The sequence below is a fragment of the Dama dama genome, chromosome 5 (assembly GCF_033118175.1).
Source record: "Dama dama isolate Ldn47 chromosome 5, ASM3311817v1, whole genome shotgun sequence".
Lineage (NCBI taxonomy): Eukaryota > Metazoa > Chordata > Mammalia > Artiodactyla > Cervidae > Dama > Dama dama.
Genome location: NC_083685.1, coordinates 132,128,259 through 132,153,653, shown reverse-complemented (window position 1 = coordinate 132,153,653; position 25,395 = coordinate 132,128,259). Strand labels below are relative to the sequence as shown.

The following is a 25,395-nucleotide window of genomic DNA, read 5'->3' as shown; positions in this document are numbered from 1 at the left end:
GACCTAAATCAAATCCCTTATGATTATACAGTAGAAGTGACAAATAGATTCAAGGGACTGGATCTGATAAACAGTGCCTGAAGAACTATGGACAGAGGTTCCTAACATTGTCCAGGAGGCGATGACCAAAACCACCCACCAAAATGAAATGCAGAAAGGCAAAAAGAGTTGTCTGAGGAGGACTTACAAATAGCTGAGAAAAGAAGAGACACTAAAGGCAAAGGAGAAAAGGAAAAAGATATACCCATCTGAATACAAGTTTCCAAAGAATAGCAAGGAGATATAAGAAAAAACCTCTTAAGTGAACAATGCAAAAAAAAAAAAAAACAGAGGGAAACAATATAATGGGAAAGAATAGAGATCTCTTTAAGAAAATTAGAGATACCAAGGGAACATTTCATGCAAAGATGGGCACAGTAAAGGAGAGAAAAGGTATGGACCATTTCTGAAGCAATAGATATTAAGAAGAGGTGGCAAGAATACACAGAACTATACAAAAGAGATCTTAATGACCCAGATAACCACAATGGTGTTATCACTCACCTAGAGCCAGACATCCTGGAATGTGATGTCAAATGGGCCTTAGAAAGCATCACTATGAACAAAGCAAGTGGAAGTGATGGAATTCCAACTGAGCTATTTCAAGTCCTAAAAGATGATGCTCTTAAAATGCTGCACTCAATATGCTAGCAAATTTGGAAAAACTCAGCAGTAGCCACAGACTGGAAAAGGTCAGTTTTCATTCCAATCCCAAAGAAGGGCAATGCCAAAGAATGTTCAAACTATTGAACAATTGCGCTCATCTCACATGCTAGCAAAGTAATGCTCAAAATTCTCCAAGTGAGGTTTCAACATACGTGAACCAAGAACTTCCAGATGTTCAAGCTGGATTTAGAAAAGCCAGAGGAACCAGAGATCAAATTGCCAACATCCACTGGATCATTGAAAAAGCAAGAGAGTCCAGAAAAACATCTACTTCTGCTTTATTGACCATGACAAAGCCTTTGACTGTGTGGATCACAACAAACTGTTGGAAAAGTCCCAAAAGATGGGAATACCAGACCACTTTACCTGCCTCCTGAGAAATCTGTATGAAGGTCAAGAAGCAATGGTTATAACCAGACATGGAACAACAGACTGGTTCTAAATTGGGGAACGAGTACATCAAGGCTGTATATTGTCACTGTGTTTACTTAATTTATGTGCAGAGTACATCATGCGAAATGCTGGGCTGAAAGAAACACAAACTGGAATCAAGTCTGCCGGGAGAAATATCAATAACCTCAGATATGCAGATGACACCACCCTTATGGCAGAAAGTGAAGCAGAACTAAGAGCCTCTTGATGAAAGTGAAAGAGGAGAGTTAAAAAGCTGACTTAAAGCTCAACATTCAGAAAATGAAGATCATGACATTCAGTTCCATCACTTCACGGGAAATAGATGGGGAAACAGTGGAAACAGTGGCAAACTTTATTTTTGGTGGCTCCAAAATCACTGCACATGGTGACTGCAGCCATGAAATTCAAAGATGCTTGCTCCTTTAAAGAAAAGCTATGACCAACCTAGACAGCATATTAAAAAGCAGAGACATTACTTTGCCAGCAAAGGTCCATCTAGTCAAAGCTATGGTTTTCCAGTAGTCGTGTATGGTTGTCAGTTGGGCCATGAAGAAAGCTGAGTGCCAAAGAATTGATGCTTTTGAATTGTGGTGTTGGAGAAGACTCTTGTGAGTCCCTTGGACTGGAAAGAGATCCAACCAGTCAATCATAGAGGAATTCAGTCCTGAATATTCATTGGAAGGACTGATGCTGAAGCTGAAGCTCCAATACTTTGGCCACCTGATATGAAGAACTGACTCATTTGAAAAGACCCTGATGCTGAGAAAGATTGAAGGTGGGAGGAGAAGGAGATGACAGAGGATGAGACGGTTGGATGGCATCACCAATTCAATGGACATGAGTTGAGCAAGCTCTGGGAGTTAGTGATGGACAGAAAAGCCTGGTGTATTGCAGGCCATGGGATCACAAAGAGTCAGACACGACTGAGTGACTGAACTGAACTGATACGGGGAAAGAATATGAAGAAGAATAGATATCTATATCTATATCTATATCTATATCAAGAATAGATATCTATACCAGACCCGCTGGAATGTAAGGGATGCTGATGGTGACTAGTTCTAACTCTCAAGACTTTAATCAACTGAAGCTTGGAGTCTCCCACAGCCCAAGATCCTTAATGAACATGCCTGTAAAGTTAACGTGTTAGTCACTTACTCGTGTCTGACTCTTTGCAACCCCATGGACCACCAGGCTCCTCTGTCCATGGGATTCTCCAGGCAAGAATACTGGAGTGGACTGCCATGCCCTCCTCTGGGTATCTTCCCCACTTAGGGATTGAACCTGGGTCTTCTGCTATGGGCAGATTGTTTACCGTCTGAGCCACCATGAAAGCCTGAACATGCCTGTACCCATAGATTAAAGCTTCCCCAACTTTGCAATTTAGAAAGATACTGCTCTGGAAAGCTCCATGGTGTTCTTCATAGTTCTGCAAGTAATACACTTTTCCTTCACATGAGCTTTGGCTGGGTTGTATCTTCTGGCTCAACACCCCTCCAAGAGGTAAACTCACTTTCCTGGTAACATTTCTCCATCCAGACTCCCAACCACCGCTTGATACTAATTCTACAGTCAGTTGTCTTGCTTCCAATACATGGAAATCACATTATTTTTCTGTGAGCAAATTTAGTTAAGGGCCAGAAACAGTGTCCCTATTTTACCTTGTGAAGCCAGTAGGTGTCAAGCAAATTCAGCTCTGTGGATCCTTTGTCCTCCAGTTCGATGCCTCATTTTACAGAAAACACTTACAAGGTTTTGAGGTTTTATTTATACCTCATTTCTGAAGGCTTTTAATACCTACATTAAATATACAGATGACTCATCAGTGCCACTTCTACTTTGAGATTTAAAATCCTCCGAGTTTTTTCTAACATACTTATTCCATGCCTTACATTTAAATCTTTGACCATATGCTGTTTATCCTGTGTCTCATCAGAATTTGATTCTTCCCTGGTGGCTCAGAGGTTAAAGTGTCTGCCTCCAATGCGGGAGACCCGGGTTCAATCCCTGGGTCGGGAAGATCCCTTGGAGAAGGAAATGGTAACCCACTCCAGTATTCTTGCCTGGAGAATCCCACGGACGGAGGAGCCTGGTTAGGCTACAGTCCACGGGGTCGCAAAGAGTCGGACACGACTGAGCAACTTCACTTCACTTCACTTCATCAGAATTTAGTTAATTACACCATTTTCCCCTGAATAATACAGTACTCATCACATAGAGTTCTTGCCAAAGCTGGATTTGACAAGGTAGGGCACAGGTGGGCCTAGGAGAAAGTCCGGGAGCATGACTATAGTCTGGTGGAGCCGAGATTCTAGTTGAGGGCAGTGGAAGGAAACATCCTGCCTGAGGACAACCCGCTCACGTGAGGATCCAGGCCTAACAGGCCATGCCTGAAAACAAGCAAAGAAAACTGCCAAGATGCGCCTGCGTGCTGGAGGCTTCTTGACAGACACGCCCCCAGAGCAGCCAATCCCTGAGCGGTGGGGCGGGGCCTCCATCGCCCTCCGCACATTCCCGGGGCCTATTGGCCAGATCGCAACGCCGATTGGTCGCTCGTGCCTGACAGGGTAGACGTCAGCCGCTCGCCCTTGACTACTCGCCTCAGCGCGGGAGGACTGGACGTCGCCGAGCTACTAGCGAGCCCCAGGACAGGTTGGGCAGCGCCACAGGACAGCAGGGAGACTGATGGGAACGCACCCTGCGCAACCCTCATAAACCCTTAGCCTGATGGCTTCAAATTCCAGGGTGGGAGGCCCCAAATCCCGTCAGCTTTGAGGAACCTGAGTCCTAATCTGAAGGAAGCTTGCGTCTCGTCAGCTTCAGGGACTACAAGTCCCTTCACCCACAGAAACACCGAATCCCCTAGTGCTGCGACCCTCAAATACTTAGAGAAACCCCAGTTCCCCTCAGCCTGAGGCACCCTAAAAATAGCACCCACAGACAGACCAAATTTCCTTAACCTCGGAGACCCCGAATACCTCAGCCTGGGAGCTCTTAAAGCTCTTCGTCCTCAAGACACCAACTGTCCTGCCTGTCGGAGACCTAAAGCACCTTAATAAGAAACCCCTGATTTCCTCAGCCTCAAAGATCCCAAGTTCTCTCACCCTGCGCATTCTACATCAGCCAAAAAATCCCCAGTCCCCTCCGTATGAGGACCCCAGTTCCTTCAGCCCGTGGGACCCAGATCTCCTCAAGCCGAGTGACCTGACCCTTAGATATAGAACCCACCTTATGCCCAAATTTTTCTGAGTCCCCAGGCGGAGATCCTCAAAACCCTTCTTGGAGAAATAGTCCCTCTCCTGCACTGGAACAGAGTCATGATTTCAGCCTGATGCCAGTCCAGCAGTTAGGGGTTTCCAGGTCTCCTCAGGAATCCCTCTGTCACTCACAGACACGTCCCTCCCAGTGTCTTTCCTCGGAGGGGCTGAATTGTAGGGGATCCAAAGAAACCAAATCTAGTTCACATTAGCCTGGTCTGTCATAGCTAGTCAGGATTCCTCCACCCCACCAATACCCTCACCCCGACTTTCCCCTCACCTTCCTGCCCTGGACACTCCCCCCAAGGAAGACAGACCAGGCTCTGGACAGTGGTCTGGGCTGTCTCAGCACCTTCTTCTTCCACAGGCACCTTGGTCTTGAGCACTCCAATGGCCATGAGGCCGAATAGGTCTCCAGAGGAAAGCACTGAGGGAGATGCCGGGAGAACAGAGTGGAAGCCCACGGTGAGAGGTGGAGGCGGGCAAAGCTGGGCTCTAAGCCAGCTCTATAGGAAGGACACGGCGCTGGTCCCTGAAGCACCACAGACTGCTTGCCCAGGCAGCTGAGTGAACTTCTCTGTGACCGTACACAGGATGGGAATGCCTGGTCCTGTCTGAGATGGTGGGGAGGAGTGGGACAAAACAGGACACTAGATTCGCCAACTGCTCTGTGTCCAGGGAGACTTAGGAAAATGCTCAGTATTTCCTCAGTTAAGCAGGACACAGTCGGGAAGGAAAGTCTTCATCTCTGTCTCACAGAGACCATCCAGTAGCTTCAGGCTACTCCCTGCACGAAAGGTGGAGGAGAAGGCCCAGCTCTAAGGTTTGACTTAGACTAGTAAATCACTGATAAAATCTGTTATTTTCCTTAGGCCAAAGATGCTTTCAAAGACATCTCCGTATATTTCTCCAAGGAAGAATGGGAAGAGATGGGAGAATGGGAAAAAATCCGATATAGGAATGTGAAAAGGAACTACGAAGCGCTGATTGCTATAGGTAACAGGAAGTGCTGGGTGCCTGTGAGCCTGGGAAACATGAAACAGGTCTTCACCCTCAGTGTTCACTTGGCCCGCTCTTAGGTGGCTTCATCTGCTCACAGTTCCCTTTTGTGTGGAGACTAACCTGGAGGAAATGTTTACAGTTTTGTACCAAAGGGAGGTTGACCCTGCAGTGCAGAGCTCACCTCTTGCCTTGTTCTAGATTCTCCCAGCCCATCTTACTGATTCCCTGACTTTGTGACACTTTCCATTGCTTCTGTGTTTTGTTCCTCCTCCTTAGAACAAATATTTTGTTTCTTTCCAGGTTTCAGAGCCACTCGACCAGCTTTCATGCATTACCACAGGCAGGTCATCAAACCCCAGGTAGATGACATTGAGGATTCTGATGAAGAATGGACACCAAGGCAGCAAGGTGAGGGGCCAGGAGGATTTGGAGGTGTCTTGCTGAAACCAGCCTGGGCTTAGGTCTCAACTACATCTCAGTCATTAGCAAAGAAAACATAATTTTCAGCATTCCGAAGTGGTTGTGGCTGAATATTGACATAAGCCTGAATGAAGATGAATGTATAGGTTTCTCAAAAGTTTTACGGTTAAAATTTATCATTCTTTTTAAAAAGAATTAATTTTGCTAAACATTCTTAATGAAAGGCAAGTAAGGAAACCTTAGACTATAAATTCACCAAAGAGATTTAATACTAATATAATAATTCAGTTATTGGATTAAATCTCTTAGAAGAGGAAATGATTAATGTATTATGTCAAGATACATTATTTATGTATGTATATAAAACAACAACCCACTGCAGTACTCTTGCCTGGGAAATCCCATGGACAGAGAAGCGTGGTAGGCTACAGTCCATGGGGTCGCAAAGAGTGGGACACAACTGAGCAACTTCACCTTCACTTTTCACTTTCATGCACTGGAGAAGGAAATGGCAACCCACTCCAGTGTTCTTGCCTGGAGAATCCCAGGGACGGGAGCCTGGTGGGCTGCCATCTATGGGGTCGCGCAGAGTCGGACACGACTGACGTGACTTAGCAGCAGCATAAAACAACACCACATGATCTTCTTACCGTCAGTTCAGTTCAGTTCAGTTCAGTTCAGTCACTCAGTCGTGCCCAACTCTTTGCAACCCCATGAATCGCAGCACGCCAGGCTTTCCTAAGGTTAAACTAATTCTTTGTTTTGATTCTGGGAAAGGGTTTGAAAGAACTATTTATTCTCCCTAATCTTCCCCATATTTCACTGACCAGAGACAGCATCAGGTAAATAAAATGAAGTACACTCATTATAAAATAGAAGTGAGCAGCTCACGTCCTCTTCTGCTGCTCAGTTTAGAAGAGTTAATCTTCCTAGACTGGAGAAAACAATTTAGATAGTTCTACGATTCTCCATGAATTTCTGTTCGCCCAGATTTTTTTAAATTATTTATTTAGTTTTGGCTGCACTGGGTCTTTGTGGCTGTGCACGGGCTTTCTCTGGTTGTGGTGAGTGGCTTCTTGTTGCAGAGCACATGCAGGCTTAGTAGCTTGTGACACACAGGCTTAGTTGCCCCGCAGAAAGTGGAATCTTCCTGGACCAGACATCGAACCTGTGTCCTCTGCACTGGCAGGCAGATTTTCATCCACTGTGCCACCAGGGAAGTCCCTCTGTTCCCTTATGTTATTAAAACTAGTGAAAGGGACATGAAAACCAAACATTTGGTTGCCTGCAAAGGTTTTGACATGAAGAGAGATTCTTTATAGGGAAAACATAGGCCACAGTTCACCATACCTCCGCACATCTTAATTTACCTTCTTAACAATTTCTGAGTGTATGGTACACTGCTGCTATGTACACATTAGTGTTAGTGGCCATAGTGTTAATCGCTCAGTCATGTCTGACTCTGTGTACCCACGGACTGTAGCCTGCCAGGCTCCTCTGTCCATGGGATTCTCCAGGCAAGAATCCTGGAGTGGGTTGCTATTTCCTGCTCCAGGTGATCTTCCCAACCCAGGGATCGAACCTGCGTCTGTTGCATCTCCTGCATTGCAGGCGGATTTTTACCGCTGAGCCACTGGGGATATATATATACACACTGCTGTACAACAAATCTGTAGAAATGTTCCATCTTGCATGACTGAAGCCCTAACCCACTGAGCAACAATTCTCCAATCCTTCATCTTCATAAACCTTGGCAACCACGATTATATTTTCTGTTTCCATGGATTTGATTAATTTATATACCTCATAGAAGTGGAATCAGGCAATATTTGTCTTTTTTGATTGGTTCATTTCACTTGGCATAGTATCATCAAGGCCCATCCATGATGTAGCATATGACAGAATTCTTTTTTAAGGCTTAAAAACATTCCATTGTGTGCATGTGTATATAACAGATATAAGATATATCTTATATATAATCTTTATCTGTTTATCCACCAATGAACATTTAGATTGCTTCCACATCTCACCAACTGGGAATAATGCTGCAATGACCATAGATGTGCACACTATTTATTCAAGATCTTGCTTTCAATTTTTTATGGAAATATACTCTTGAGTTGGATTGCTATATCATACACCAGTTTTAATTTTCTGAGGAAACTCCATACTGTTTTCTATGAAGGTTGCAACATTTTACATTTCCAACAATAGTGTTTAAGGGTTCCAATTTCTCCATATCCTTAACAAACTTGCTATTGTCTTCTTATTCATATTGCCCACCACAGAAGGTATGAAATAATTTCCATTGTGCTTTTAATTTGTATTTCTCTATTGATTAGTAATATTGAGCATCTTTTCATATGTTTGTTGGCCATTTGTGTATCTTCTTTGGAGAAATGTCTATTCAATTCCTTCTCCCACTGTGTTAGTCAGCTCAGGCTGCCATAACAAAACAGACTGCTTGCCTTAAACCACAGAAATTTGTTTTCTTACAATTCTGGAGCATGGAAGTTTGATATCAGGGTGCCATGGTGGTCAATCAGGTTCTCTTCCTGGCTTATAGGTAGGCTTCATATTGGTGTATGCTTATTAACCCCTTATCAGATGCATATTTTACAAACATTTTCTACCATCCTGTAGGTGGCCTTTTCACTCTGTTCACTGTGTCCTTTGCTGCACAGAGGTTTTAAGATTAATGTAGTCTCATTTGTCTATTTTTACTTTATTACTAATACTTGTGCACTTGGTACCATATCTAAGAAATCATTGCTGATTCAGTGTCGTGAAGCTTCATCCTTGTTTTCCTCTAAGAGTCTTATCAAGTCTTGCATTTAGGTCTTTAATCCATTCTGAGTTGATTTTTCTTCATGATGTAAGATCTTCATTATTTTGCATATGGATATTTTGTTTCCCCAGCACCATTCGTTATAGGGATTAAACTTTCCCTGTTGTCCTGACACCTTTGATGAAGATCATTAAACCATGTTTCCAAGAGTGTATTTCTGTTTATTTCTGGCTGTCTATTCTGTTCCATTGATTGACATGTCTGTCTTTATGCCAGCGGGCTACCTCAGAGGCTCAGCAGCTGAAGAATTTGCCTTCAATGCAGGAGATACTGGTTCAATCCTTGGGTTAAGAAGATCCCCTGGAGAAGGAAATGGCAACCCCCTCCAGTATTCTTGCCTGAGAAATCCCCTGGACAGATGAGCCTGGTGGGCTACAGTCTACCGGGACTTCTTTTTTTGTGTGACCAAAATGTCACAAAGAGTCAACACCACTGAGTGACTAAGCACACACTTTATGCCAAAACTACACTCTTTTGGTCACTGTACCTTTGAAATATGTTCTGAAATCAGAGGCCTCCAGCTTTGCTGTTCTTTCTAAGATTGTTTTGCCTATTTGGGGTCCTCTGAGATTCCAGATTAACTGTAGGATGGATTTTCTATACCAGAAAAAAATCCCATTGGGATTTTGATAGCAATTGCATTGAATCTTTAAATTGTTTTGGGTAGTATGAACAGCCTAATAATATTCAGTATCCAAATCCACAAACATGAGCTGCCTTTCTATTTACTTATGTCAGATTCCTTTCAGCAATACGTTGTAGTTTTCAATGTATAAGTCTTTCATCTCCTTAAGTTTACTCCCAATTATTTCATTCTTTTTGATGCTATTATAAATAAGATTATTGGGACTTCTCTGGGGGTCCAGTGGCTAAGACTCCACACTCCCAATGCAGAGAACTTGGGTTCAGTCCTTGGTCAGGGAACTAGATCCCACATGCCGCAACAAAGACCTGGCACAAATAAATAAGTAAAAACAAATATATTTTTAAAATTTAAATTTAGCTCTTGACTACAGCTTTAAAAAAATAAAAAGTAAATAAGATTGTTTTCTTATTTTCCTTTTTGGGATGGTCATTGTTCATGCAGGGAAAGGTATTTGAATGTTGATTTTGTACCGTGCAACTTTCTGTGCAGGGTTTTTTTGTGTGTGGAATTTTATAAATTTTTCTGTACATAAAATCATGTCCTCTGTGAACAGACATAATTTTGCTTCTTTCTTTCCAAATGAAAGCCTTTTGTTTCCATTCCTACCCTAAAGCCCTGGCTAGGACTTCTAATATTATGGTTAATAGAAATGTTGAGAAAGGGCATCCTTGCCTTGTTTTCTCAATCTTACAATGAATTTGTGGGGGAGAAAGTGATCTCCCCATCCTCTTCCTCCACCATCTTAGGACCGCCCCCTGTTTTCTGGATCTTAGAAGTTTTCAGGTTTTCACTGATGACTATGATGTTAGATGGAGACTTTTCATATATGACCTTTATTATATTGCAGCCACCTCCTTCTATTTCTACTTTGTTGAGTATTTTTGTCATGAAAGGCTAGTAAATTTATTAGATACTTTATGGACATCAGAAGAGGCACAGATGAAGTTTCATTTTTTTTTTTTAATTTTAAGAAAATTATGTAATGCTCTCAGTGGAAGTGTAGAAGTTGGTGATACAGAAATCATTTTTCATTTCTCCGTTGGTAATCCTTGTCCTTGTCACTCTCTGCCTCAGAATTATGTGTCCTTAATTAGAATGCCCAGAGTTTGGAAACATTTACCAACCAAAACACTGATTCTCATCATTATATAGGTAAACTTTCTGCGATGGCCTTCAGAGTAGAGCACAGTAAACACCAGAAGGTGAGTATTTCCCAAATCCTATTGCCAAAATATCCTCCTCATGGATCCAGTCAGAGGTAAAAATAGGAGGAAACACAGAGACGGCTGCCTTCCTGTCCTGAATCTTTAGCACACTGTCTATATCATCACCATCTTTACAGTTAGTAAGAACAACAACAATAGTAGGCTGTTCTATTGTTACATTATTTTCACAATATTTCAGACTTTAAGCATTTTATATAAATAAACTTACTTAAACCTTAAAACAATCCTACAGTATCTATAAGTAGGTATATAGCTATCACCATTATAGATTGAAAAAATGAGGTAAAAAACATTTGATTATATGCCTGAGATCACAGTATCACTGGTAGTGCAATCTAATCCGAAGTATGTTCTCTAAACCCCTTACAAACTGATTAAAACTTCCATAGTTCTATGAAGTTTATTCATATATCTTTATAGCATTCATCTGAGAGATGTTTTCAACTTCAGTTCTTTTGTGCTGTGCTAGGGAGGGATATGCTAAGACATCTGACTAAGGGAAGCTTAAGGATATGTTGGGCAGTCTGTAGAGTGGACGGTCCAAGATGAAGACGCTTAAGGACATTTTGGGAAGTTTGTAGAGTGGACAGTCCAAGATAAAGAAGATGACAGGATCCCTACCTCAGAACCTCCCACACCAATAAGAGGAAGCAACTTGCAGCCCTGACAAACCTCAGGTTTATGACTGAGAAGCAACAAATAAGAAAATAACTGAAGGACTTCACATAGATTACCCGCTTTTGAGTAGAAACTCATCATCTGGGCATCATTTCAAATGCTCATTCTTGCAGGAGGAAGTAACAGGTCCTTCCTCTGAGGTCTGATTAGGCAGCTCTCCTGTTTGGAATCATTTGTTTAGCCTACCCCTCTGTTGTGAGCTTTGAGAGCCTAGCCCATACCCATTAATTCTCAGAAGTCCAGGCCCAGCTCAAAGCCCCTGAGGGCCCCCTGAATGTTTTAAGAATGAATGACTCCACATTTAAACATTCGTCTAGGAGTAGGAAGGTCAAAGAATGCTGAAGATAGTATCTGTGAGCTAGACCGCAAATACAGAGGCAGTTGAAGGGATAAATTGATGGCAGGGATGTACGCGCACATTAATACTGTATTAAGTAGCTCACACAATGATTTCTTGAAATGGTATTAAATTTCATGTCCACTGTAACATTAAGAATTAGAATGTATACCAATTTATGCATCAGGAAACTGAGGACAATCAGCTAGCCATACAGCCTTCTTCAAGCAGAATTGATGAGACCAGCTACTTTAATTCCAAACATTGTCTCTAGGACATGGTAACCTGCAACTTTCAGCTCATTTTCTTTATTGTCTAAATGTGTTTCTGCTGATCATCTTTTCTCTTCTCAATCTCACTGCTTTGTCACTTTATTTTCCAGATGTGTTTTGTCCCCTCTCTAATTTTCCATACTTCCTAGTCCAACAAAGCTCCACTAATTAATAGAAAATCCCCCAGATTTCTCTATGAGCCCTTACCCTCTTCTTTCCCTGACCTCCAGCTATTCTCTCTGCCTTGTTCTCACTTTTATGCAGAAAGTTGAAGGGAAGGAACCTTAAGATATGAATTCTAGTTTTGATTCACTACCCACTTAGATCCTTTTTTTCACTCTAGTGTTCAGACCCACCCTCTACCAGGTATTCCAAGAATTGTCAAAGTATTAACTGAAGTCATGCATGTGAAAATACTTCATTAAGTCCCAAAGAACTAAAAAGATGCATGTTGTCTTTTACTCACTTGAAAGGGAATGTCCAGGGCATCATTAAGTAAGGAATCTAGTTTGAAGGAATTGCCAGGAGCAGCAAAATTGCTGAAGACAAGTGGCTCCAAGCAGGCTCAGAAACCGGTCACCCCTTCCAGAAAAGCAAGGACCCCTGGACAGCACCCCAGACAAAAAGTTGGTAAGAGAAAATTTGGGGAGTTCCTCTAATTAGTTCCTTTAATCCCTGTAGAAAAACGAATAAGTATGGCCTAGGTGTGTGGCATGGACTTTGGGTAGGCGTGGGTTTAAGCTGGACTGATCTGAGACATGAAGTTAGCACTGGGGCCTTGGGAAAATCTTATACATTTTCTGAGGTCCTGATTGCTATCTGTAAAGTGAAGATAAGGATACATAACTCATATAGTGCTTGAAAGCCTTACATTAAATGCAAAAGTCTGACACCTACAAGTAGTTCAATAAATCCAGCTGTGATAATAGGAACCATGCTTTATTAGTGTTTATGCCCAGACCTCTGCTCAATGCCTTACGTGTCATGTGCCCTTAACATATATTTTCTGAGTAGATGTGTCAGTGAGCTATTTCCTAAGTAAGAAGTTTGGGAAGTTAAGCCTACTAACAGGAAGTGCAGGAAGCTAACACTGAACTGGGCATCTGTGGTCAGTGAGGAGCCTCAGTCTCCTGAACCTGTAGTTAAAGAGAGAAGAAACAAAGTATAGAGAAGGGACTTCCTGGGGGTGAAGTGGTTAAGGGAACCACGCTTCCACTGCAGGAGGTGTGGGTTCCATCCCTAGTCAGGAAACTAAGATCCCACAAGCCATGCAGCATGGCCAAGAAATAAATAATGTAACATTAAAACATAAAATTACAAAAGTAAAAGTTTGAAAAATACATGTAAGAAAGTTTTAACAAAGTGTATAGATGGGCAGGTAGGAGATTTCGCACTTTCCGATAAAACAGGGACTAACTCCCCAGACCCCACCAGCCTTGCTTAGCCTCTGTTCTCCATCTTAGAACTCAGAAGAAAGGAGACTGGAGTGAGGAGATACAGTCTACGAGAAAGAAAGGACCACGTGTACCAAGATGTCAGCGAGCCGCAGGATGATGACTACCTCTGTGAGTGACCCCTCTGGCCCACTCACGGAGAAGGGGCTGCGAGGCCTTGGTCCAGTAACCTCACCTCACCATTTGGTCTCCCAGTCATCCCCTTCCTCTATCACTTGGGGTGCAGGATCGAGGCCACATGCCATGAGTGCCCCAGTTCTTTCTGAAGGTTTTACGACCAACAACGTCACTATACCTCCCCTCATCCCTGTTGCTCTCACCTCCAGATTGTGAGGAATGTCAGAACTTCTTCATCGACAGCTGTGCTGCCCACGGGCCCCCAACCTTTGTAAAGGACTCTGCAGTGGAAAAGGGGCATGCCAACCGCTCAGCCCTCACTCTACCCCCTGGGTTAAGCATCAGACTGTCGGGCATCCCGGAGGCTGGGCTTGGAGTGTGGAACGAGGCATCCGATCTGCCGAGGGGCCTGTACTTTGGCCCCTACGAGGGCCAGATCACAGACGATGAGGAGGCCGCCAACAGTGGGTACTCCTGGCTGGTGAGAAACACCCCTGTTTCCCTGTCCTCTGGCCTCTAATCGCTAGTGTGTGGTGGGGGGTACTTCATGTCTACATGTGAGGACGCAGATGGTGATAACACGGTCGGCAATGACACAGTCAGCCCTGTGTACTGTGTGCACTGGGTGTGAACACAGGACTTCCATCTAAAGGTCAGAGGAGAGGTGGGACCACAGTGTACAGACACTCAGGACCTCTATCTAAGGATCAGAGAAGAGGTGGGAACACAGTCTACAGACACACAGGACTTCCATCTAAAGGTCAGAGGAGAGGTGGGACCATAGTGTACAGACACTCAGGACCTCTATCTAAGGATCAGAGAAGAGGTGGGAACACAGTCTACAGACACACAGGACTTCCATCGAAAGGTCAGAGGAGAGGTGCCAACACAGTGTACAGACACACAGGACTTCTATCCAAAGGTCAGAGGAGAGGTGGGACCACAGTGTACAGACACACAGGACCTCTATCTAAAGGTCAGAGGAGAGGTGGGAGACAGTGTACAGACACACAGGACTTCTATCCAAAGGTCAGAGGAGAGGTGGGAACACTGTGGTACAGGCACACAGGACCTCTATCTAAAGGTCAGAGGAGAGGTGGGAGACAGTGTACAGACACACAGGACTTCTCTCTAAAGATCAGAGGAGAGGTGGGAGCACAGTGTCCAGGCACACAGGACCTATATCTAAAGGTCAGAGCAGACATGGGAACACAGTGGTCCAGGCACACAGAAGTGACTCCTCCCTTGTGGAGCCCTTGCCTTCAATGAACCAAGAGACTCAGACTTGGAATGATTAGTAAGGAGCTTACCGAGTGGTCCAACAGGCAGTTGAATCCATGAAGGCTGAAGAGCACCAATGACTGCAGAGGGAAATAGCTCTTCTATTGCTTCCTACCAAAAAAAAAAAAATATAGAGAGAGGAAAGCTTGTAACTCTTTTTCTGACACTCAGATCACCAAAGGGAGAAACTGCTATGAGTATGTGGATGGAAAGGACACGTCTTGGGCCAACTGGATGAGGTGAGTGCAGTGAGTCTGCAGTGTGTAGACGTCAATACTCCCTCAATCCCACACCCTTTTCCTTCTCAACCCGGCTGCCTCAACAGCTTTCACATCTTCTTTCCTCTTTTCCCTCCATATCATGCTCTTTCATTTCAAAAGACATTAGAAAGAAGGAAATAAAAATATAGCATGTGCCATCAAAATACATCTACATGCTGAACAAAACTGGGGAACTTGAAAACAACTTGAGGAGTCTAAATTCACCAAGGACACTTTAACTCATTTAATTGACACTTACCAAACACTTTATGTTTCAGTTTAGACAGTGAACTTTGTTACTGAAGCAGATCACACAACCCATATCCTTTTGGAGAACATACTGCAGACAGACATTAGCCAACTGATTTTAGGAACAAACAGTAACCTTAATTCTTCTATCTTTGAGTAACTGCACAGTGCCAGGATAACCTAACTCAGGAGACCTTGACTCTATGTGTGCAACAACCTCCTCAGGCTTGGTTCCAGTGAGAAGTAAGCCCTGAGGCCTCGGAAGGAACCAGGCGGGGGGGGGGGGGCGGGGGTGTGTGCGGGAGGCGGGCAGGATGGCCCTGAGCACAGCCATTCCTCTTTCATCAGGGCAGGCAGACAGTGAATAAACTATTACTGTCCTGTGTCTCAAGCTATGTCAGAGCACTCTCCAAGTTTCCGTGCGAGGGGGTAGGCAAGTGAATATGACCCTGGATACACGTGGGGAGATTGGAGGAAAGCCTCAGGAGAGAAGGCAGGCTGGGGTGAGTGCTGAGGGCTGCATGGTAGCCAAGGAGCACCAAGTCCTGTGGATGAAAGAGAACTTAATTCAGAGTTTAGAGGAGCTGGAGGTCACCAGCCTCATGGACAGTCCAAGAGAAGATGAGTCTGGAACTGGGCTCCGGAAAATGGCTAGTTAGGTAAGGGGAGAAAAGCATTCCAGCCATGGTGGGAGCCACGGTGGCCTCAGAAACTGAAGGAAATGAGCTGGGCATGGTCTGAGTGTGGAGGGCACTCATCACCTGAGGTTTCTTTCCCTTTCCCGGCCTCCACCCCAGGTATGTGAATTGTGCCCGGGACGACAAGGAGCAGAACCTGGTGGCCATCCAGTATCATGGGCAGATCTTCTACCGAACCTGCCAGGTGGTCAGGCCGGGCTGTGAGCTGCTGGTCTGGTACGGGGATGAGTATGGCCAGGACCTCGGCATCAAGCGGGACAGCAGGGGGAAGAGCGAGCTCGCGGCTGGGAGAGGTGAGTGCCACCCCTCTTCCAGTGCCCCACCCCATCCTGGGGAGCCTCCCTGGGCCGATTCCAAGCAGAGTACAATCCAGTCTAAAGTCAGTTGAGCAGAGGGTGGGGTGTGGCGGAGGATGCTGGGGCAGAGTCTCTGCAGAGATAACACCCGTGGGAAAGGATTCCAGGCAGGGGAGCAGACAGTGCCGCAGCCCCAGGGCCAGGAAGAGAGGCCATGCCAGGGGTCACGGGAGGAAGCACAGAGGGAGAGGAAGGAGGCTGGATGGGACACGGAAGCCTCAGGGCCTGTGTCCACATGCAGGCCCCAGGGGTCTTCCTGGGTGACACAGAACAACCGTGCAGCTTTCAGCTGCAAGCAGCATGTTCTCTGTGCTAAGACGATGCTTTGGTTCATTTTTGGGGAAGAGACAGCAGCAGGGAGTCCCCTCAGAGATCAGTTCATTGCCAGACATGAGGGGAGAGTGGGCTGGCTGAAGATGCTTGGGAGTGAGGGTGTGAAGAGTCTGACTGGAGATGTATTTTTAAACAGGGCTTCCTAGTGCATGTTAAATGGATTAAGACTGAACGAAATAAATGAGGTATGAATACTGGTGAGGCTTGAGAAAGGACATGGCTTTATTTTATGATTTATGGAAAACTGAGAGAGGAGCAATTTTTGAACCAACTGGGGCAGCAGGAGCCAGAGACGTGTAGTCAGTGGGACCTGGGCCGCTCAGTCTTGCCCAGTCTGAAACCCACTTCCTGCAGAGATCGGCACAAAGGCTGTTCTTTGAACAAGGAGCCTCAAATTCAGCTTTACTCACACGTGCTCTACCCACCCCCTGTGCTGCCTCCCATATGCAGAGAGCTCCAGGCCAGGCGCCCCTGACTTAACAGACCCTTTCCCCTCACAGGGAGCCGCTCAGGAGATTCCACCTAAGTCATCAACTCTTATCTCTCAGTGGAGTGAAACACCTGTGGCCACTGTGACATGACTTTTCAGACACTTCAGTTCAATTCAGTTCAGTTCAGTCGCTCAGTCATGTCCAACTCTTTGTGACCCCATGAATCGCAGCACGCCAAGCCTCCCTGTCCATCACCAACTCCTGCAGTTTACTCAAATTCATGCCCATCAAGTCAGTGATGCCATCCAGCCATCTCACCCTCTGTCGTCCCCTTCTCCTCCTGCCTTCAATCTTTCCCAGCATCAGGGTCTTTTCCAATGAGTCAATTCTTCGTATGAGGTGGCCAAAGTATTGGAGTTTCAGCTTCAGCATCAGTCCTTCCAATGAACACCCAGGACTGATCTCCTCTAGGATGGACTGGTTGGATCTCCTTGCAGTCCAAGGGACTCTCAAGAGTCTTCTCCAACACCACAGTTCAAAAGCATCAATTTTTCGGTGCTCAGCTTTCTTCACAGTCCAACTCTCACATCCATACATGACCACTGGAAAAACCATAGCCTTGACTAGATGGACCTTTGTTGGCAAAGTAATGTCTCTGTTTTTTAATATGCCATCTAGGTTGGTCATAACTTTCCTTCCAAGGAATAAGTGTCTTTTAATTTCATGGCTGCAATCACCATCTGCAATGATTTTGGAGCCCAAAAAAAATAAAGTCTGATACTGTTTCCACTGTCTCCCCATCTATTTCCCATGAGGTGATGGGACCAGATGCCATGATCTTAGTTTTCTGAATGTTAAGCTTTAAGCCAACTTTTTCACTCTCCTCTTTCACTTTCATCAAGAGGCTTTTTAGTTCCTTTTCACTTTCTGCCATAAGGGTGGTGTCATCTGCGTATCTGAGGTTATTGATATTTCTCCCGGCAATCTTGATTCCAGCTTGTGCTTCTTCCAGCCCAGCGTTTCTCATGATGTACTCTGCATATGAGTTAAATAAGCAGGGTGACAATATACAGCCTTGACGTACTCCTTTTCCTATTTGGAACCAGTGTGTTGTTCCATGTCCAGTTCTAACTGTTGCTTCCTGACCTGCATACAGGTTTCTCAAGAGGCAGGTCAGGTGGTCTGGTGTTCCCATCTCTTTCAGAATTTTCCACAGTTTATTGTGATCCACACAGTCGAAGGCTTTCGCTTAGTCAATAAAGCAGAAATAGATGTTTTTCTGGCACTCTCTTGCTTTTTCTATGATCCATAGGATGTTAGCAATTTGATCTCTGGTTCCTCTGCCTTTTCTAAAACCAGCTTGAACATCTGGAAGTTCTCGGTTCACGTATTGCTGAAACCTGGCTTGGAGAATTTTGAGCATTACTTTACTAGCGTGTGAGATGAGTGCAATTGTGCGGTAGTTTGAGCATTCTTTGGGATTGCCTTTCTTAGGAATTGGAATGAAAACTGACCTTTTCCAGTCCTGTGGCCACTGCTGAGTTTTCCATATTGGCTGGCATATTGAGAGTGCAACACTTTCACAGCATCATCTTTCAGGATTTGAAATAGCTCAACTGGAATTCCATCACATCCACTAGCTTTGTTCGTAGTGATGCTTTCTAAGGCCCACTTGACTTCACATTCCAGGATGTCTGGCTCTTACAAGCAAGGAAAGGTCCCTGCAGATCCACCTCTATCAGGAGAGACGCTGCCTCTGATGCTCCTGGAAGGTCCCTATCTGGGTGATATGTAGAAAAGGCCCTTGACACAAGCTTCCTGGATTTCTGTAGATGTAGAGAATAAGAATAGAATGGAAAAGTGGACTGTAAAGACACACTCGATGGGAGACAAATTGTGCACTGTCAACACTTAGATGATTAGTGGGGCAGGCTTTACTACGGCAAACCAGCTACCTGACCAAAAGTTTCCTCTTTCAGCAGAACCGAAGCCCAAGATCCACCCATGTGCCTCCTGCTCTCTGGCCTTCTCCAGTCAGAAATTCCTCAGCCAACACATCCAATGCAGTCACCCCTCTCAGACCCTCCTGAGACCATCTGAAAGAGACCACCTCCAACCAGAGGATCCCTGCCCAGGCAATCAAAATCAGCGATATTCAGATCCACACAGCCCGAGCGACAAACCTGAGGGTCACGAGGCCAAGGACAGGCCCCAACCTTTGCTGAAAAGCATAAGGCTGAAGAGGATTTCAAGGGCCTCTTCGTACTCACCCAGAGGACAAATGGGGGGTCCTGGGGTGCAAGAGCTAATGACAGAAGAGCCCAGCACAAGCCAGAAACTGAATCCAGACGACACAGGCAAATTACTCATGGGGGCAGGGGTCTCAGGGATTATAAAAGTCAAGTATGGAGAGTGTGGGCAAGGCTCCAAGGACAGGCCAAGTCTCACCACACACGAGAGGACACACACAGGGGAGAAGCCCTATGCTTGTGAGGAGTGTGGGCAAAGCTTCAGTCGGAAGTCCCATCTCATGATGCACCAAAGGACACACACAGGGGAAAAGCCCTATGTTTGTGGGGAGTGTGGGCGAAGCTTCAATCACAAGTCAAATTTCATCAGACACCAGAGGACACACACAGGGGAGAAGCCCTATGTTTGTGGGGAGTGTGGGCGAAGCTTCAGTGATAAGTCAAATCTCACCTCACACAAGAGGACCCACACAGGGGAGAAGCCCTATGTTTGTGGGGAGTGTGGGCGAAGCTTCAGTGATAAGTCAAATCTCATCTCACACAAGAGGACACACACAGGGGAGAAGCCCTATGTTTGCAGGGAGTGTGGGCAAAGCTTTATTCAGAAGTCAGTCCTCATCAGACACCAGAGGACACACACAGGGGAGAAGCCCTATGTTTGTGGGGAGTGTGGGCGAAGCTTCAGTCAGAAAACAAATCTCATCTCACACAAGAGGACACACACAGGGGAGAAGCCCTATGTTTGTGGGGAGTGTGGGCGAAGCTTCAGTGATAAGTCAAATCTCATCTCACACAAGAGGACACACACAGGGGAGAAGCCCTATGTTTGCAGGGAGTGTGGGCAAAGCTTCAATCGGAAGTCCCACCTCATCATACACCAGAGGACACACACAGGGGAGAAGCCCTATGTTTGTGGGGAGTGTGGGCGAAGCTTCAATCGGAAGTCCCATCTCATCACCCACCAGAGGACACACACAGGGGAGAAGCCCTATGTTTGTGGGGAGTGAGGGCAAAGCTTCAGTCAGAAGTCCCTCCTCATCACACACCAGAGGACACACACAGGGGAGTAGCCTTATGTTTGCAGGGAGTGTGAGTGAGTCATGACCAACAAACCACATCTTAGCCACAGGAGGATTACTGCAGCCACCCCATGCCCCAGCTCTAAGAGGGCCTCAGAGGAGGTCTATGACCCATTACTGTCCCCAAGCGTATAAGAAGAGACTTCCCAGGTGGTCCAGTGGCCAAGACTCCAATGCAGAGACCCACGTTCAATACCTGATTGGGGAACTAGCTCCCACATGCTGCAACTAAGACACAGCGCAGCTGAATAAATAAATATATAACAAATATTTTAAAGAAAGAGTGTGATAAGCACAGAATTACTGGATTAAATAGACTTTCATGACAGGAGAGGAGGTAGATAAACAGCAGAGGGTTTCTTAAGTGTTCTGGAGATGTTCATGCCAGTTGCCTTCGTGGTTTTTTGTACTCCTCTTCTAATAAATTTTGTCTCCAAACAAATCTGAAGCCAGACTATGTACTCATTCCTCCATTATCACTGACAGCAGTGGGGCCCAGTGGTAGCTGAACCCCTGAGGAGGCATAATTCTGGAGCCAACTCAGTTAGGTCACTGGACAGTCAGTTCCTGGGTCCAGGGAGAGGAATCTAGGGTTTGAGACAGACTCACCAGGGAAGGGAATTCCCCAGCCTCCTGGGAAGTGTGGCTTCTCCTCCTTACAGACCTCGGCTCTCCTTTGGCCTCGCCTGGTGGCCCTCTGGTTTCCTCTGACTTCTGTAGCCTCAAAGGTGAAGGCCACGTGCACGTGTGTGTGTGTGTGCGTGTGTGTGCCTGGCTCAGCATGGGCCATCTGGTCTCTGCAGCTCCCTCAGGGTCATCACAGCATCTGGACTCCAGATTCGACCTCAGAGGTCCAGTTCTCAGCTCTGCCCTCATCAGCTGTGAGACCTGGGGCAAGATGCTCAACCTCTCTGTGTCTCTCTTCTCATCTGTGATATGGGGTGGGAGCACCAGCATTTTGGTCTTTTCATAAGCACAGGCAGAATCTGGCAGAGGCTGGCTGAGAATGAAAGCCCTGCCTTTGCTGTTTTTGTGGGGTTTTTTTCTTTAATCTCTTATTATTTTTTAATAGAAAGATAATTGCTTTACAGAATTTTTTCTGCCTGCCCTTCAGCCCCCACACCTTCCAGGTCTTCAGAGCTAGACGAGGAAGGGGCCATTTAGGCACTCGGCTGCCCTGATGAGGGGGTGTGAGGTCAGGGGTGCTAACGGAGGGTGACCTCCCTTCCTACCACTGCCATTTCTGCTGAGTTGGGCAGCCCCAGAGCCCATCCACAGACAGGCAGTGCCGACAGTCGTTCACCCTGCCGAGAACAGAGCCTGGAGCCGCCTGTGCAGGAAATCCCTGTCCGGCCCCCATCCCACCCCCACACGGAGGGTCCTCGAAGCCCACACCGCGGCTTCTCTATGCATGGGACTCATACCTGTGCCCGTGTGCTGTGGTCAATGCTGTCACAACCTTGAAATTCTTAACCATGGAATAGTTCATCCTTACACTTCCCCTTCATGAGTGAAGCTCACAGGGTGAGCTGTGAGCAGAGCAGATGCACACACCTTGGGTCCCGGGGTGACCAGGCTGCATGAGCGGATAAGGTGGACACAAAGCCCCCCAACCCTGGATGAGTGAGGGTGGTGACCGCCCCAGGAAGCCACGCTTGCTTAGACCGAGAACTGAGCTCTGACACAGAGTGGGGGCAGTGGCGTTCTTAAGAGTCGACTACACCCTCCCCTCTGTGAATGACCTCTGCCCTGGCCTGATCCTTCCAGGATGGTTTCAGGAGGCTGAAGTCCACCCGGTCACCAGAAGACACCAAGCGGAGAGTGAGCCATGGGGCGGTGGGGAGGGTGCGGACTCCAGGACTCAGGGATAATGGCTCTCAGTTCCCTCCATCTGCCAGGCTTGTGAAGTGTCTCTACACGAACCGTGTCAGTGATAACCACGCACTATTATTTTCTCGTTTCTGTCATGCTTTCTTCAAGAACATGTTTCCCTACAGGAAGGGAAGCCACGTAAACTCCCCATCTTCTGTGGCTTGTGGATGGGGCCACGGAAGGGAGAGTTAGGGGTGGTGCAGGCAGAGGGGCTTCAACTGAAAAACGGTGGGGACCCAGAAACCTGCAGGGGCTTCTCACCTGCACCTCCCACCAGAGCTGGGCCTGGAATCCCCTGGAAGGCTGAGCAAGTCAAAGCTTCTCCCTCCCCTCCCCTTCCCTCAAAAAGCTGGCTCCTGGGCCAGCCCACAACACCCCAAAATCCCCCATCACCCACAGCCCCGCACAGGCCCTCCCTCACAGAAGTGGGATGACCTGGATGGTGGCACAGATGGTGTGTGACCCCAGAGCTGGGGGTCTCAGCTGACCTTGAGCAAGGGGGCTGGTGCTTTACACAGCCTCCCAGCCCAGGAAGCTGCCAGCAGCCACAAGCCACAACCTGAAGCAGAGCTGGGGGATGGGGAGTGGGGATGCAAGCTCTCTGAGGTCCCATCCTGTCCCCAGGACAGCGGCCAGGCCCCACCTGACACCATGACTGCCCTGCACGGGCACACAGGACACCAGCAGTCATGGGGACAGACAGCTAGCTGCCTCCGCTGCACACTCCACCCTGACCACGGCGGCCCCACGGCTGTACCAGCCCCGCCTGCGCGCAGCTCTGCTTGGCTGCCAGGACTTGGGGACCCTGGGTGAGTTGGTGAGGCAGAGCTCCAGAGGCCAAGCCTGTCTTTAGCCGTCAGACCCGCCCTGGTTGCCAGACTCATGAGCCCAACTGGTGTCTGAAGCCTTTGGGAGAATGACACCACAGGCACTGACCTCAGAGCTCAGACTCCTGAAAATTTACTGAACAGATTATTTTTAGTCTTTTTTTTAAAGGGGGATGTTGGCAGGAAGCGGGGAGGGGAATGACTCCCTTGGTAGTGCAGTGGTTAAGAATCCACCTGTCAATGCAGGAGACACGGGTTCAATCCCTGATCTGGGAAGACCCCACGTGCCGTGGAGCAACTTAGTCCATGCACAACTACTGCAGCCCAAGAGCCTAGAGCCCGTGCTTCCCAACCAGAGCAGCCACCACAGGGAGAAGTTCAGCGCAGAAATGAGAGAGCAGCCCCCACGCCCTACAGCCAGAGAAAAGCCTGCATAGCAGCGAAGACCCAGCACAGCCAAAAGTAAATAAATAACCTTTTTTAAAGTAGGAGGTTGCAGCATTCCCTGCTGGTCCAGAGGCTAAGACTCTGAGCTCCCAACACATGGGGCCATGTTCAATCCCTTGTCAGGGCACTAGATCCCACATGCCGCAACTGAAGACCCTGCATGCCAAAACTAAGACCCAGTGCAGCCGATTAAATGAACGTTTAAAAGTAGGAGGTTGGTCTGTCACCAAGAGAAAACTGTAACATTTTAGCAAAAGAAAAAAAAAAAAAGATCTTATTTTGCAAGTTCTCGTGGTTGATTGCAAAAACTTTCTCATAATATGCAGCTGTTTAAAAAAAAAAAAAAAGAAATTTAGAAAATACAGAAACTAAAACCCACCCATAAATGTGTAGGGAACAGCAATTATTGCAGCATCTGGCCACCACACACGGGAACACACGTGCATCTTTTTCTTCTACAAAAGCTTTCAGGCTCCACCCCACTTCCCACCGGCCTCTGCTCTGCTCACCAAGAAGACTGTGCTTTGGCCTCATGACTCGGGGGTTTCTGTTGAACTCAGGGAGGCAGAGGAGCAGGGCTGTGTGGTTGGGGGCACCGTCTGGCCTGCAGTGAGGAGAGAAGCACGAGTGCTCCGCCTCTAGGTCCAGTAACTCCAGGGGCCTCAGGGGAGCCTCCCGGGAAGAAGCCTCTCAAATGCCTTTCCAGCAGTCTCCACAGTTACAGCACGTCCCACGTCTCGGGGTTCGGCTGTGGGCTAACAAATCCTCTCTTGTTGGTCGGGAAAGTGTTTCCACAGAGAATCTACCCAGATCTTGGTCTCAGTTGGTCCTCTTGTTGGACGTGAAAAGTGTTTCCACAGAGGATCTCTCTGGATCTCAGCCTCTGTTGGTACAGATTGAACAGGCAGTATGTTCAGGGCTCAGGGAATTTAGTCCTCAAGCTCCCTGGGTTTAGGGCTACAGCACCTCCTAACCTCCACCCCTTCCATGGTCATGGAGCCTTCTCTTCCAGAGGAAGGTGTTTGGCAACATCAGCCACAAAGACACGTACTAAAGAGGAGAAAGGCCATGGCAGGTGGAGCTGGTTGTTCCTGGGGGAGAAGGACCCCTACCCCACCGCCTTCTCCTCCTTCTCTCTGGGCATGCAGCTTTCACCTCCTGGGTGCCTGCCAGTGAGGGGCTCCCAAGGCACCAAGCTGGGGTTGGCGATGGGGGAGCTGGATGCCAGGGAACCCGAGACCCTGCAGCAGGTCAGTGCACTGTGGACAAGGGCCGGCCTCACTGAACGGTTAGGCCCTGTGCATTCAGGACACCCTCTCTGGACCCCAGGTGGAGGTGCTGCTGCCCCCAGTGCCCACCTGGGTCTCAGGAGGTGGAAGAGAGACCGGGTTGTCCTTCCCACCTCCTGCCCAGAGAATGACAAAGGCCAGTTCCCAAAAGTCGGAGCAGGGTGGGCAGAGTGAGTCTTGGGTCTCACAGGGTCCCTATGAAGAGGGGTTTACTGCTGCCTGGATCCCTCTTGGCTGGTTCTCCTTCTGTGTTGTCTTCACATCAAATCACAAGGATGAGGCAGTCCAGGTGCCCACAACATCACTCACCCAGGTGCCGACAACCCTCCTCATTTATTATGGGCAGCGAGACAGGGTGGCTGGTGTGACGCTCCCCTGGACCAGAGAAGAGATCCCCTAGGCTGTGTCTCTTCTACTCCTGAGACCCAGGTGGGCACTGGGGGCAGAGCACCTCCACCTGGGGTCTGGAGAGGGTGTCCTGAATGGACAGGGCCTAACTGTCCAGTGTGGCTTCAGGGGTTACGGGCAAGAGGGGCACTAACTCCTTTTTAAATATTTCAGACAACCACTGAATTCCTTTTGGTTTTTGGTTTCAGATCTTTTTATATGGTCCATTTTCAGAGTCTTTGTTGAATTTATTACAATATT

General features: G+C 47.0%; 1 pseudogene; it reads left to right on the top strand.

Annotated features, from left to right (window-relative positions):
* The first annotated feature begins 4,772 nt into the window (after window positions 1–4,772).
* Window positions 4,773–25,147, top strand: LOC133055663 (histone-lysine N-methyltransferase PRDM9-like; annotated as a pseudogene).
* The last annotated feature ends 248 nt before the right edge of the window (window positions 25,148–25,395 follow it).